General features: G+C 50.1%; 1 pseudogene; it reads right to left on the reverse strand.

Annotated features, from left to right (window-relative positions):
• Nucleotides 1-2,069: 2,069 nt before the first annotated feature.
• LOC127200827 (RWD domain-containing protein 1-like) lies at nucleotides 2,070-2,904 on the reverse strand (annotated as a pseudogene).
• Nucleotides 2,905-13,893: the final 10,989 nt, after the last annotated feature.

The following is a 13,893-nucleotide window of genomic DNA, read 5'->3' on the forward strand; positions in this document are numbered from 1 at the left end:
TTAAGAACACCGACTGCCCTTCCAGAGGTCCTGAGTTCAATCCCCAGCAACCACATGGTGGCTCACAACCATCCACAAAGAGTCCTGAGTTCAATCCCCAGCAACCACATGGTGGCTCACAACCATCCACAAAGAGTCCTGAGTTCAATCCCCAGCAACCACATGGTGGCTCACAACCATCCACAAAGAGTCCTGAGTTCAATCCCCAGCAACCACATGGTGGCTCACAACCATCCACAAAGAGATCTGCTGCCCTCTTCTGGCCTGCAAGTGTGCATGCAAGCAGAGCACTGTATACATAATAAATAAATATTTTTTAAAAAAACATTAGAAAAAAGATTTATTAAAAAAAAAAAAAAAATCAGAAGGGAGTAGGCGTGAATAATTAAGGCTGCCCAGAGTAAGTGGTCCATGACCGATCTGTTTGAATAATAAATAGATAAATAAGTAAATAAATCACGTGGAGGGGCCTAGATGCCAGGACGCTTTTGTAAGGCATCATTTCCCACAGTGCTATGCCAGTGCCTGCTCCTCCCCCTCTTCTATCCTCTTCCCTTCTCTCTTGGGTGCTAGGGACATCAGCAACAGGCTCTTCAGCCAGCCCTGCCCCCCAGAACGCTGCCATGGCCTCTTCTCTCTCCCTGGCTAATACCTTCATCTGAGCTCTGTCCCAGGAAGAAACACAAGTCCCTGGAGAGAAATGGCTTTGCAGAGAGCTCCTCCATGGGAGACTGAGCCCAAGACTGGCGTGGGGAGTTAGGGTTTGTCTGTCTGTCCGTTTTGCAGTGCTGAGGGTGGAACTGAGGCCTTTACAATAGATGGTAGGCAAGTGCTCTCCTGCTGAGCAGCACCCCAGCCCTCACTGTGGCTGTACAGCTAGTTCCTATCCCTGTTGAAAGCAGCATTTGTGGGGCTGGAGAGACGGCTCAGAGGTTAAGAGCACTGTCTGCTCTTCCAAAGGTCATGAGTTCAGTCCCCAGCACCCACGTAGTGGCTCACAACCATCTATAATGAGATCTGCTGCTCTCTTCTGGCCTGAAACTGTACGTGCAGGTAGAGCATTGGATACATAATAAATACATTTTTTTAAAAAAAAGAAGGCCCCATCTGTTCCCAGGAAGCACTGCTGTCTCCCTGCTGGCCCCCGATAGGTCTCTTCACATAGTTTTATTTACTTCAGTGAATTAAGGCCATGTGGGTCAGGCTCCTGGGTTTGGATACGTAGTCCCCACCGGGGCTATATTCTTGGGGGTTGTGGAACTTTTAGGAAGTGCGCCACAGCTCTTATTCTGGTCTGAGCTTTCTCTATGCTTTCTGGTCAGCTCCACTTAACAGCTGTACCTCACTCTGGCCACGAACGACCATGTCTTTGTCACCATGATGGGATTCTTATTTATTTTTTTTCATGACAAGGTTTCCCTCTGTAGCCTTGGCTGTCCTGGAACTCTCTCTCTGTAGATCAGGCTGGCCTCAAACTCATAGAGATCCACCTGCCTCTGCCTCCCAAGTGCTGGGATTACAGGTGTGTGCCACCATGCCCTGCTGATGGTGACATTTTAAAAAATATTTATTTATTATGTATACAATGCTCCTCCTGCATGTACACCCGCACACCAGAAGAGGGCACCAGATCTCACTATAGATGGTTGTGAGCCACCATGTGGTTTCTGGTAATTGAACTCAGGACCTTTGGAAGAGCAGTCAGTCTTCCTACCCTCTGAACCATTTCTCCAGCCCTGATGGTAGATGTCTTCTTCTTCTTCTTCTTCTTCTTCTTCTTCTTCTTCTTCTTCTTCTTCTTCTTCTTCTTCTTCTCTTCTTCTTCTTCTTCTTCTTCTTCTTCTTCTTCTTTTCTTTTCTTCGTCGTCTCTCTTCTTCTTCTTCTTCTTCTTCTTCTTCTTCTTCATCTCTCCTCCTCCTCCTCCTTCTCTTCCTCCTCCTCCTTCTATTTGAAATTTTATGGAAAGTTTATTAAGTTCAACGATGAACACTATCAGAAAAATATTCTCCTGAAAAATATGGGTTTTTTTTCTTAGAAAATAAAAAATGAAAGGAAGATCCAAACCCGCTCAGCATAGCCACAGATGCTGTGGAGAGAGGAGCTGCTGTAGGTCTGACGAGTCGCTCCCTGGGGCTCCGGGGCTGTAGTCAGGATCATCCTCACCGTCCTCCAGCTCCCAGTCACCTGTTTCCTGGAACAAAGACTCATCCACCTCCGCAGTGTTCCCAGCGCCCTCCAGGAACTGGGTAGCCGTGTGTCAGGAGTATGGTCTGTTTCAAACACCTGTCTCCTACTTAGCTTCTTTTCCCTGCTTGTTCTTCTTTCACCCGTTTCCTCTTAATTTCCAGGAGTTCTGCATCCAGCTTGGCCTTCCAACTCAACAGCTGTTCTCAGCTGTAACAGGAGTGCCATGACATACTTTCTGCTCTGCTTTTTCTGCTCCCTCTTCTTTCCGTTCCTTTTCTTGCTCTCTTCTGGTTTTTATCTGATCTACTGTTTCATTTAGCTTTTCCTGAGCAGCCATCACGAGGGTGAGTATCATCACCGGGCCAAGGCCAGTAATTAAACAACAACAACAACAACAACAACAACAACAACAAAAACCGTCTGAGACATCATTATCGTCTAGATTTTCCTGGAGAATATTTAATAAAGGGTGGCCTGGTGGGGTGTTTTTCACTAGATGTAACCTTGAGAGTAGCCTGGGCAGTTCCGTCATTTTCTCCAGCCTCTGATGCCACAGTAATGGTGAAGCTGGCTGGGTTTTCTGATAGCACTGTGAAGGAGTCCGGGTAAATGGACTCCAAAGCCAACAACTGGTTGCCTTGCTCCTCGCCATAATCTGTCGCCACGGCCTGCGCATCGGCGCGACTCCCGACTCTGCAGCCACTGGGCGAGCGCATGCGCACAGTCTAGGTGGGAAAGGCCTGGACCAATGCCTGGCCCCGCCTGCTGAGAAACTGCCCGATTCCTGCTGGCGGACTTCTTAAACTGAGTCAAAGGAAACTTTTTCTCCTTTAAGTTGTTTCTGTTGGGTATTTTAATCATAGCATTGAAAAGAGAAACTAACATTGACTAACAATACCCACATCCCTACCTTTTCCTGGCGACGTGTTTGTTCCTGATTATGTTTTCTTGCTTTTGTTTTGTTTTATGTCCTGAAACGTATTTATTTGCCCCCAAAATAATGCATTAGAATAAAAAGGGAGGGGAGCAGACCTCAGTATTGCTTCATTGTTGACTACGCGTGATTTGAAGGCAGGATCACGTCCTTCCCTGAAGTCGGTGTGCAGTGAGAAGTGGATGGTGCCAGAAACTTCCACGTGGGAGGAGCATACTCACATGCAGGGCATGTCAGAAGTTCGAGGCTGCGGTGGTTTGGATAAGGACAGCCCCCATGGGATCACAGTCGCGGGAACTCTTGGGGGAGGATTAGGAGGTGTGGCTTTGTTGGAGGAGGTGTGTCACTGGGGGATGGTGCACACCTCTGTAATCCCAGCACTCTGGGAGGCAGAGGCAGGCAGATCTCCATAAGTTTGAGGACAGCCTGGTCAACAAATGGAGTCTAGGACAGCCAAGGCTACACAGAGAAACCCTGTGTGTGTGTGGGGGTGGGGGGGACACCCATGCCACTCCCAGTTCTCTCTCTCTCCCTCCCTCCTCCTCAGTATGCTTGCTGCTGCTTGTGAGCTCAGGTGTGAGCTCTCGGCTGGTTCTCCAGCACCACGCCTGCCCACTGCTGTGCTCCCCACCGTGACAGCCACGGACTCACCCTCTGGAACCATAAGCAAGCTTCTAAATAAATGATCTGTTTAACTAAGCTGCTTTGGTCCCCGGCATCTCTTCACTGCAATAGAAAAACAACTATCATGGAGAGTGGTTGTGATTTGGGGAAGTTGGTGTAGCCACACAGTTGCCATTGCTGTATCGAGATGGTGGTGACTTTCTGGAACATCAGAAGTTACAGGTGTGAACAGTGAAACTCACACTGGGTATCATCCTGCTCACACCATTTCCTCCCAGAAGGACCTTAAAATGACTTGGAAAATTCTCTTGACAGCACGCCCACCCCACACCCCCCCCCCCCCCCCTCCCCCCCCCCCACTGCTGCCCCAAATCCCCTGGCTGCAGGCAACTGCTACTCTTATGAATTCAAACCACACTAAACTCCACAGCCAGCGGCTCCACCTGGGCAGTCTCAGGCTCCCCGGGATTCGCCGTCAGAACCCTGGCCTTGACCTCTGTGTCTGGGTACTGGGGGCCTGCGTTGACTCCCTGCCCAGATCTGTCTGGAGTGTTCTGGCTTTTGTCAGTTCAAGGCAGGCCCTGGCAACTGTGGAAGCAGAAAAAAAGGGGGGGGGGGGGAGTGTGTGTCTAATAAAGTCAGGACTCTGTAATTTAGAAATTACTGAAACCCACACTTGTAATTTAGGGGGTTTCTTGTAATTCTTTGTACTCCTTATCTCCTTTTGAACAAATGTGCAGTTTAATAGCTTCCTCTTTGCTGCTCCAAGGCTTGGTGTTTGCCACCCCTCCCCCACTCGGCTCCCCTCCATGAAACCGAGGCTTGCTGTTTGCCACCCCTCCCCCACTGGGCTCCCCTCCATGAAAGCGTCTACACTGTGTAGAAGCCACTTTTCAGGGTCCAGGAGGTTAATTTAAGGACCAGCATCTCCCCAGCCCCTGTGGTGGCTCCTGGCAGTCACGCGTGCCTCCACGGCTCTGAGTGGAGCACTCCGGCTGGTGACATGGTGGACGCTGTAATTCACCTCTGGCAGAGTCTGTGGTCCAGTCACTCCCATTGCTGCACCTGGGACATCTGACCCTTTGCGCAGGCAGCTGGTAAATTGATTTTTGAGACTGCCATCGGGAGTCTGAGCTATCAAGGGTGGGCCTGTCCTCCCAAGAGGCATGCAGTCCAGTGGGGGAAAGGACGGCTATCTGTCTAGGGTGTCACAGGTGGCAACAGAGGTGGCACCCAGGTCTACGACAGCCAAGGAAGCCACCCCCGTCAGGATGAGCTGTGGAGGAGAAAATGAGAGTCTGGTGTGGAGGGGAAAGACAGACAAAGCCTGAGAGTGAGCCATCCAGAGTACCAGGAGACTCGGGCTGGAAAGCTTCTAGAAACTGTATTTAAAACAGCATTAGGCTGAGAGTGTGGCTCACAGGGTCAGAAGAGGGCGTTGGGGCTTCTGAAACCACAGGCTGTGGTTGGCTGTGAGCTGCCACGTGAGTTCTGGGAACTGAATTCTGGTCCTCTGCTGGAGCAACAACTGCTCTTGACCACTGAGACATCTTTCCTGTGCTTCTTTGACTTCATTTTGCTTTGTTTTGTTCTGTTGCTTTGTTTTTAAAGATTTGTTTATTTGTTTATTTATTATGTATACAGCACTCTGCCTGCATGTACACCTGCAGGCCAGAAGAGGGCATCAGATCTTATTATAGATTGTTGTGAGCCACCATATGGTTGCTGGGAATTGAACTCAGGACCTCTGGAAGAGCAGAAAGTGCTCTTAACCTCTGAGCCATCTCTCCATTCCCTTCTTTTTGTTTTTGTTTTTGTTTTGTTTTTCCCAAGGCAGGGCTTCACTGTGTAGCCCTGGCTGTCCTGGAGCTCAGTTCTATAGACCAGGCTGACCTTGAACTCATGGAGATCCACCTGCCTCTGCTTCCCAAATGCTGGGATTAAAGGTGTGTGCCACCACCGCCCAACCCTCTTTGACTTTTTTAAGGATACGGTTTCACTATGTGTCTGTGGCTGGCCTGGAACTCATTGGAATCCTCCTGCCTCTGCTTCCCAAATGCTGAGTTTTAAGGTGTGTGCCACCAGGCCTTGCTTTGAGGGATTTGCTCTTTATTGTGGGAGGGTCTTGTTCGGGGCAGTCGTCAGCTGCTGGGGCCTGGCTGTGGTAGAGAGGGCATTCTGAGGCATCTGTCCTAAAGCAGCATCACGGAAACCCCAGGATGAGCTCAGCTGAACATCTGGAGTCTCGTAGTCCAGTCATGTCAACACATACACACAGCAAACAGTCACAATGCTCAGGAAATGTACGGCACTTTTTAGATTTGGGTGGAAGGACCCTAACAAGCAAACACAGACCTTGGAGCGACCTGAGTTCCAACTCACATTAGGATCAAAGAAAGAAAAGGAAAAGTAGGATGGTGGTACCCCTAATGCCAGTCCTGGGGACACTAAGGCAGGGAGGGGGCTCACGAGTTTGAGGTCAGCCCGGGCTACTGTGGTAACATCTTTCTGCAAAAATATCTCTCACCCTCAGAGACTGATCCTTTCCCGGACTCTGCCACCAAGCTAATAATATAGCTTGGGGTCATTTAAGACATGTGCTTACCTTGCTGTCCTACTGTGTGCTTGGCCTATTTAAGTTTATGCAGCCTTTAAGAGAGCAGTGTAACACACTTCACCATGCCTTGGATCTCCCACACAATCAGCCATTATAATTGCAACTAAATGCATGGCTTTAATCTTAAACTATGTACTTTTCCGTGCCCCTGGCTCAGAATAATGTGTGTGGTGAGGTAATCATTTGTTGAAAGCAACATCTTACAAGTGTGCAGACCATCATACCTGGTCTGAGGAGGTCTTCAGTGTCCAAAGGCCACATAGGAGCAGCCCCTGGCATCTGCGTGAAGCTTTCTCCTCTCCTTTTCAGGCACATTCTCCCATTTCTCGTCAAATCGCCATTTTTATTCTGAAGACGCTCCACAGGAGTCTCAGAGCTGGAGAGGAGGGGTTCCAGTAGCTTCTGCAAAATATTTTGGAGGCGAACAATGTGCCCTTGGCAGTTTGAGGACGCTCCTCCCCAGGCTAAGGCTCCATCAGTGGATGGAAGGCATGCAGGGGGTGACAGAGCCACGTCTGGCTCCTAGCACAGCCATTTCAGAGAGCACAGAATGGCTTCCAAGTCCTGGGCCAGAGAGAGAGAGAGAGAGAAGATGGCACCTGGGACATCTTTTTTCTTCTTCCTCCTCCTTCAGAGTTGGTGGCATCTACAGTCCCCTCCTCTTTGAAGAGGCCAGAGCTTTAAACAGCAGCATCTGCTGCCTCCAGGTGAACCGCCCAGGCCACTCTCTGCAGCTCCCTGGGAAGCCCACAGGGGTGGGGGTGGGGTTTTCGCATGACGGCCCTCCTCCAGATCCCCTGCACAGCTAGCCTCCCCACCACCCCCTGGGATCCCATGTGGATCACCATGTAACTAATTAATACCACACTCATCAGAGCTCAATTCATCGTCTTATATAAGAATTAAAGAGAGAAAGAAAGAAAGAAAGAAAGAAAGAAAGAAAGAAAGAAAGAACCCTTAACTAAGACAGCAGGCCCAGGTGTTAGTTTTTCTGGTCTGAGGGAGTGTAACAGGCCCTCTCCACAATATAGAAGCCTTCCCTTAGGCTCTGTGACCGGTTCCTGCAGGATGTGTGAGTCTGTGCCTCCCCTGCTCACCTCACCCCACCCAGCCCCATTTCTTTATCCTCAGCTCCATCGCTGCCAGTCAGCAGGACAGCCCTCCTATGCCAAGCCCCAGGGCTGAGAGAGAAAGTAGTCCTTGACTAGAAGGAAATAACCTCAGAGAAAAGACAGCCTGCAGGAAGTGATTCCCCACCTGCAGGGTCTCATCTTTGTGCTGGGGACATCAGTGTTGGTACCCCGCTTCGTTCTGAGCCTGCACGGTGCAAGTGGGCTAAGTGGGCCCCTTGGGGGTGGGAAGACAAGGGTCAGTGAAGGTTCTTGGTTAACTAAACCTGTTCCTCAATAGCCTCTGTGAAGAGATCGGGTGTGCTCCTGGGCCCTTCGCCTTCAGAAGCAAAGCTAGAGGAAAGGCAGAGCAGCTGTGGCACACAGGGCGGGGGGGGGCAAGGAGAGACAATGCTGCAAAGCAAGCTGGGGAGGAGAGGAGAGGAGGGGCAGGGGAGGGGGGCAACGGGAAGGGTCTGCAGGGTTCCTGACTACTTCCACTTCTGGCTTCCCTTCCGCCCTCCTCCATCTCCTGGAATTCTTCCCATCTGCAATGGGTGAGCAGTGAGGGCCCTCACTCTGCACCTTCCTCCTGGTGGCCACAGAGGGTGAGCGGAATCTGGAAACACAGCTTACTTCCCCACACCTGTGCACACACAGGCACATGGAGCCACATGCCAGGAGTTGCTCCCCTGCCTCTCATGCCTCTCATTTGGCCAGGCCCTTGGCCTAAGATGCAGCGACAGTGCCGACATCGAGGGGGAAGAGACCCTGGGGCCGATCGGTGCCCCCAGCAGCAGGGTGGGCAGGCCCACCTGGAGCCGCAGGGCAGAACATGGGAGGGGGGGCAGAAGAAAGTGAAGGCGACTAGACAAAGAGAACCCAGGGGCTCGCGGGAGACTGCAACTCCTGTGTGTGTGTCCTCATCTACGAAGCAGAGCTTGTTATGCCCACGATGGCCCTGGCATGAGGCTGAGCAATACCCAGGAAGCAGGTGGAGGCAGCTGCAGGTACTGCTGGTTTGTAGGCGCAGGGGGCTGCACTTTGGAAAATAGTTCTTTCTCAATCTCTCTTTGTCTCCCCCCCACCTCACCCAGTCTCAGAGTGCTATGTAGTTGAGGCCAGCTTTGAACTTCTAATCCTCCTGCCTCTACCTCCTTGGTGCTGGGACTATAGGTGTGGATCACCACACCCCTTCCATGTTTCCATGGTTCCTTTCTGCTTCTGGGCAGGATTTCCTGGGTAGGTAAGAATGCCAGCTCCCCACCCCCACTCCAGCTGGCACCAGACCCTCCCAGAGGGTGTTCCAGTGTCTCTGAGAGTCCAAGATGTTAGGAGCACCACGGGGGAGGGGGTAGAGGGGAGGGAGAGGAGAAGGGAGCGGGGCTGCCTGGCATTATTACAGGGCTATCTGTCTCTCTCCGTACACTGGCCTGGCAGGCTCGGGGCCAGAGAGACAGATGAGGAAGATGCGTCCAGGAGATCTGGTGATTCAATTTGGCAGGTGTCAGGGCGGCCCTGGCCTCCGGCAGTGTCCCCCCAGGGAAGAGCTGCTGTGTCTCCCAAGCTAATGTCACCTGGTCCCTCCATGTCAGGGATGGCTACTAATGAGCCTGCTGGGGGCCTGCCCACTGGGGAAGTGGGCAAGAGTAGTGGGGGGTACGTGGTGTGCCTGAGAGGCCAGTGGGGGGGCTGCCCCTCCCCGACACTCATTTCATTTTGAAGTTACCTTCTAGAGCAGTGGTTCTCAACCTGTGAGTTGCAACCCCATTGGGGCTCAAACAGCCCTTTAGAAAAACCAAAGGCCACTACTGCTGGGGTGGGGCAAAGGGGGTGTGTGCTAGCTGGGTCTTGCAGGCAGATGGCAGCAGCAACCACCGGCCTTACTCTAGAACAGTGGTTCTCAGCCTTCCTAATGCTGTAACCCTTTAGCACAGTTCCTCATGTTAAGGTGACCTCCAAGCATAAAAGTATTATTATTATTATTATTATTATTATTATTATTATTAATCATATTTTGGTTTTCTTTGAGACAGGGTTTCTCTGTGCAGCCTTGGCTGTCCTGGACTGGCTTTGTAGACCAGGCTGACCTCGAACTCACAGTGATCTGCCTGCCTCTGCCTCTCAAGTGCTGGGATTAAAGGCATGAGCCACCACGCCCAGCCATAAAATAATTTTTGTTCCTACTTCATAACTGTAATTTTGGTACTATTATGAACTGTAATGTGACTATCTGATATGCAGGCAATCTGATATGCCATCCCTGTGAAAGGGCTGTTTGAGCCCCAATGGGGTTGCGACTCACCGGTCGAGAGCCACTGCTCTAGAAGGTAATTTCAAAATGAAAGTAATAAAATAAACCTTTCCAAGACAGGGAGAGTGTTCCAGAAAGCCTGAGTGTCCTAGGAAGAGAGGCAGGCAGGTGATGTCCAGGGTTAATGTTACAGACATACTGGCTTCATGCCGCCCCCAACTTCATATTTGAAACCTTTGACCCAGGGCTCCAGGAGAGGCGGGTCAGGAGATGGCTTTATAGATGGTGACCAGGGTGACCTGAGGCTCTAGCTCTATCAGAACTGGTGTCCGCACAAGAGAGGACTATGACAGATACCCAGAGGCATGGCCACATGAAGACCCAGGCAGCAGAGGAAGGGCACAGAGAGCTGCAGGCTTGGGGTGGCCTCTGAGTCACTTCTATGACTCTGTGACTTTGGGAAAATAAAAAGTATGCTGTTCTGTCACATGGATGTGATGGCAGAGTGTTTGTCAGTCTGTCCTGGCACACAGTTGCCGAAGCTGTTGGACAAAAGAACCCAAATCTTGTTCTTTTGCTGTTTTTGTTTGTTTGTTGTTGTTGTCTTTGTTTTGGTTGGTTTGGATTTTCGAGACAGGGTTTCTCTGTGTAGCCTTGGCTGTCCTGGACTCTCTGTGTAGACCAGGGTGGTCTTGAACGCCCAGCAATCTGCCTGCCTCTGCCTCCTGAGTGCTGGGATTAAAGGTGTGCACCACCACCGCCCGGCTTCTTTGTTTTTGTTTTTTTTGAGACAGGGTTTCTCTGTGTAGCCCTGGCTGTCCTGGACTCACTCTGTTGACCAGGCTGGTCTTGGACTCAGAAATCTGCCTGTCTCTACCTCCCAAGTGCTGGGAATAAAGGTGTGCGCCATGTGCCACCACTCCCTACAGATGCCTCTTAGGTTCCTAGCGCCATCTACTTTAGTAAGCGGCAGTCATGGTACCAATGCACCAGCTAAAAGCTGCCAGATGTTCTACTGAGGCTCCCATGTTCTGGCCCTGCGCATACATGTCAACAGCATCTTCTTACAGAGCTCTTAAAAAGCATTTACACAATAGATGAACATTTAAATATGCCTCTGAAAAGAGGGTCTGGGGGGGGGCAGATGGGGGTGGCAGAGGATTAAGAAAAACAAAAGGAAGTATGGAAGAGCCTTATAGAAACTTACTAGCAGACTGGCAAGGGGACTGACTCAGCCTTTGCCAGCACGCCTGCAGACCTGCGTTTGAGCACCAAGACTCACGAAGGAGAGCGCTGACTCCTGCAAGTTGCCCTCTGACCTCCATATATGCCTCGTGGTATATGTGTGTGTACACACCACCTCCCCACATACACTAAAGAAATGTGTTTTAAAACGTCTGAAAACACCTGGCCATTGCGGAACATGCCATCATCCCAGCACTCAGAACCAGAGGCGGGCCAACCTGCTTTACATAGTGAGTTCCAGGCCAGCCAGAACCAGTAAACTAAAGAAGGAGGAGAAGAAGAAGAAGAAGAAGAAGAAGAAGAAGAAGAAGAAGAAGAAGAAGAAGAAGAAGAAGAAGAAGAAAGAAAGAAAGGAAAAAAGAAGCTCTACTACCATATACTCTAACTAAGAATGTAACAATAATAAAGCATTTGGAGGGCTGGAGAGATGGCTCAGAGGTTAAGAGCACTGTCTGCTCTTCCAGAGGTCCTGAGTTCAATTCCCAGAAGCCACAGGGTGGCTCACAGCCATCTAGAATGAGATCTGGTGACCTCTTCTGACATGCAGGGGAACAGGCAGGTAAAACCAAAACAAAATTGTATACATTATAAACAAATAAATCTTTAAAAAAAAAAAAAAGCATTTGGGGTGGAGGTATCCTACGTGGGCGGTGGCGCTGGTCCCAGAAATCATGGGTTTTTAGACAGAAACACCCAGTGCAAGCGCAGAACATCTCCATGTTTTTTTGGCCAGAGAGGAAAACAGTTCAGGGTGTTGTCCGTTGCCCTTTGCCATCCCTCAGAATTAGATGGCAATATCCCATTGCCATGACACCAGACACTTTGGTTATAGGACACAGAGAAAGTAAACTGGAACTGAGCTGGTTCCTAGCTGGTTCACTGGTGGCTAGCTGTCAGGAGGTGCAATGCTGGCTGCTGGGGTGGCAGGATAGAGGTGGGGAGAGTCGCCCCTTACCCAGAGATGGCCTTAACCAGAGATGGCCCCTGTGAGCTACAGCGTCAACCTGGCAGGCAAGACCTGCCTGTTCTATTGCCATGAGGAGACACCACAGCCAAGGCAACTTATGAGAGAAAGTGTTAACTTGCTTTAGTTTCAGAGGGTGAGTCCATGACTACCATGGTGGGGAGCGTAGCAGCAAGGCACAAGCAGGGTGACTGAGAGCTCATATCTCATCAGGAAGTTGTAAAGTTGGAGAGAGAGAGAGAGAGAGAGAGAGAGAGAGAGAGAGAGAGAGAGAGAGAGAAAGAGAGAAGGAGGGAGAAGAGACACTGTAACTGGTGTGAGCTCTTGAAACCACAAAGTTCACCCCTAGTGACATACCCTCAACAAGGCTATATGACTTGCAACAAGGCCACACCTCCTAATCCATCTCAAACAGTTCTACTAACCTGGGACCAAGCGTTCGAGCATATGAGCCTATGGGGCCATTCTCATTACAACAGCTGTGGGTGTAACACAGCATGACTGTTATGCCTCTGCCTCCCAAGTGCTGGGATTAAAGGCGTGCGCCACCACGTCCGGCCATTTTCTTTCTTTCTTATATCAACAACTACTAAATTATTGCTTAGTAGTTAAATGTTTAAATAACAAGCTTTGGTGTAAACTATAAGTATACCCCACTGGCTGATTGATTACAGATTAACTGCCTTCATTTCAGAAAAGTTAGTAACAAATCCTTGTGTCAATCATCAGCTGTTTCTAGCTGAACTTGAGACTTGCTCCAACTAGAGGGAGTTCACGCCTGGTACTATAAGTCACTTGAAAACCCTCTGAGTTGTGAAGTCATAGGCTCTAGTTGGCGACCTACTACTGCTGGGTTTTGCTAAATAAGCATGCTCCCAAACTGCCCTCTAAATATGTTTACATATTAGACTAGTGCGGCTTTCAGCCTCAGGCAGAGGCATTCCTTTCTGCAGTAAGCAAAAGTTAATGCAGAGACTTGTATGTGGTTTTACCAAGTGGGGCCTGTAACCCCAGCACTTGGGAGGCACAGGGAGGTACATCTCTGTGAGTTTGAGGCTGCCCTGGTCTACAGAATGAGCTCCAGGACAGTTAGGCCTGCATAGAGAGACCCTGTCTCAAGAAAAGAAAAAGAAAACTTCCATGTGGGTACTTGAGAGGGACCCTGACTCTAGCCATGGGTGACAGCAGAGATGTGTGGTGTTGGTATTGATGACCATGTGGTCACTCGGCATCTCTGATGCACCCCTGTCTTTCATGGACAGCTGGCATTCACAGTGCCTCTTCTGGGGTCACATAGACTCTGGTGCTGATGTCTACAGCTGGTGGCATCTTCCCCACTTCAGATTTCTAGGATGCGGAATCCTACTCTGCTCCCTGGAGGCACTGTGTTAGTTATACCTTAAATCTGAAATGCCCCCACAAGCTCATGTTTTGAATGCGTGTCTGCCAGCAGGTGGCGCTTTTTTGACGGTTACAGCCTAAACACGGACTCCGTTGTGATACCGTACCCCTGTCACCACAAGCTCACCGCGATAAACCCAAACCCCCAGAGACCGTGAAATAAAATTAACCTTCTCTCTTTGAGTTGAAGCTGACCAATAGTTGGTCACAGAGACACAGCGTCTGCCAGGTCCCTAGCCCAACCACTCAGAACTGGTGTTCATGGCAAGGCCGAGAAAAGCCTACTCCACAGCCACTGGGGTCAGTGAGTGCAGTGGCTTTGTATCTTGTGTGTCCTTAAAAAATAAAAACAAGCTGGGTGTGGTGGCACACACCTTTAATCCCAGCACTCAGGAGGCAGAGGCAAGTGGATCGCTGTGAGTTCGAGGCTACCCTGGTCTACAAAGCGAGTCTAGGACAGCCAAGGCTACACAGAGAAACCTTGTCTTGGGGGAAGGGGGAAAGAAGAAGAAGAAGAAGAAGAAGAAGAAGAAGAAGAAGAAGAAGAAGAAGAAGAA

Source organism: Acomys russatus, chromosome 16 (assembly GCF_903995435.1).
Source record: "Acomys russatus chromosome 16, mAcoRus1.1, whole genome shotgun sequence".
Lineage (NCBI taxonomy): Eukaryota > Metazoa > Chordata > Mammalia > Rodentia > Muridae > Acomys > Acomys russatus.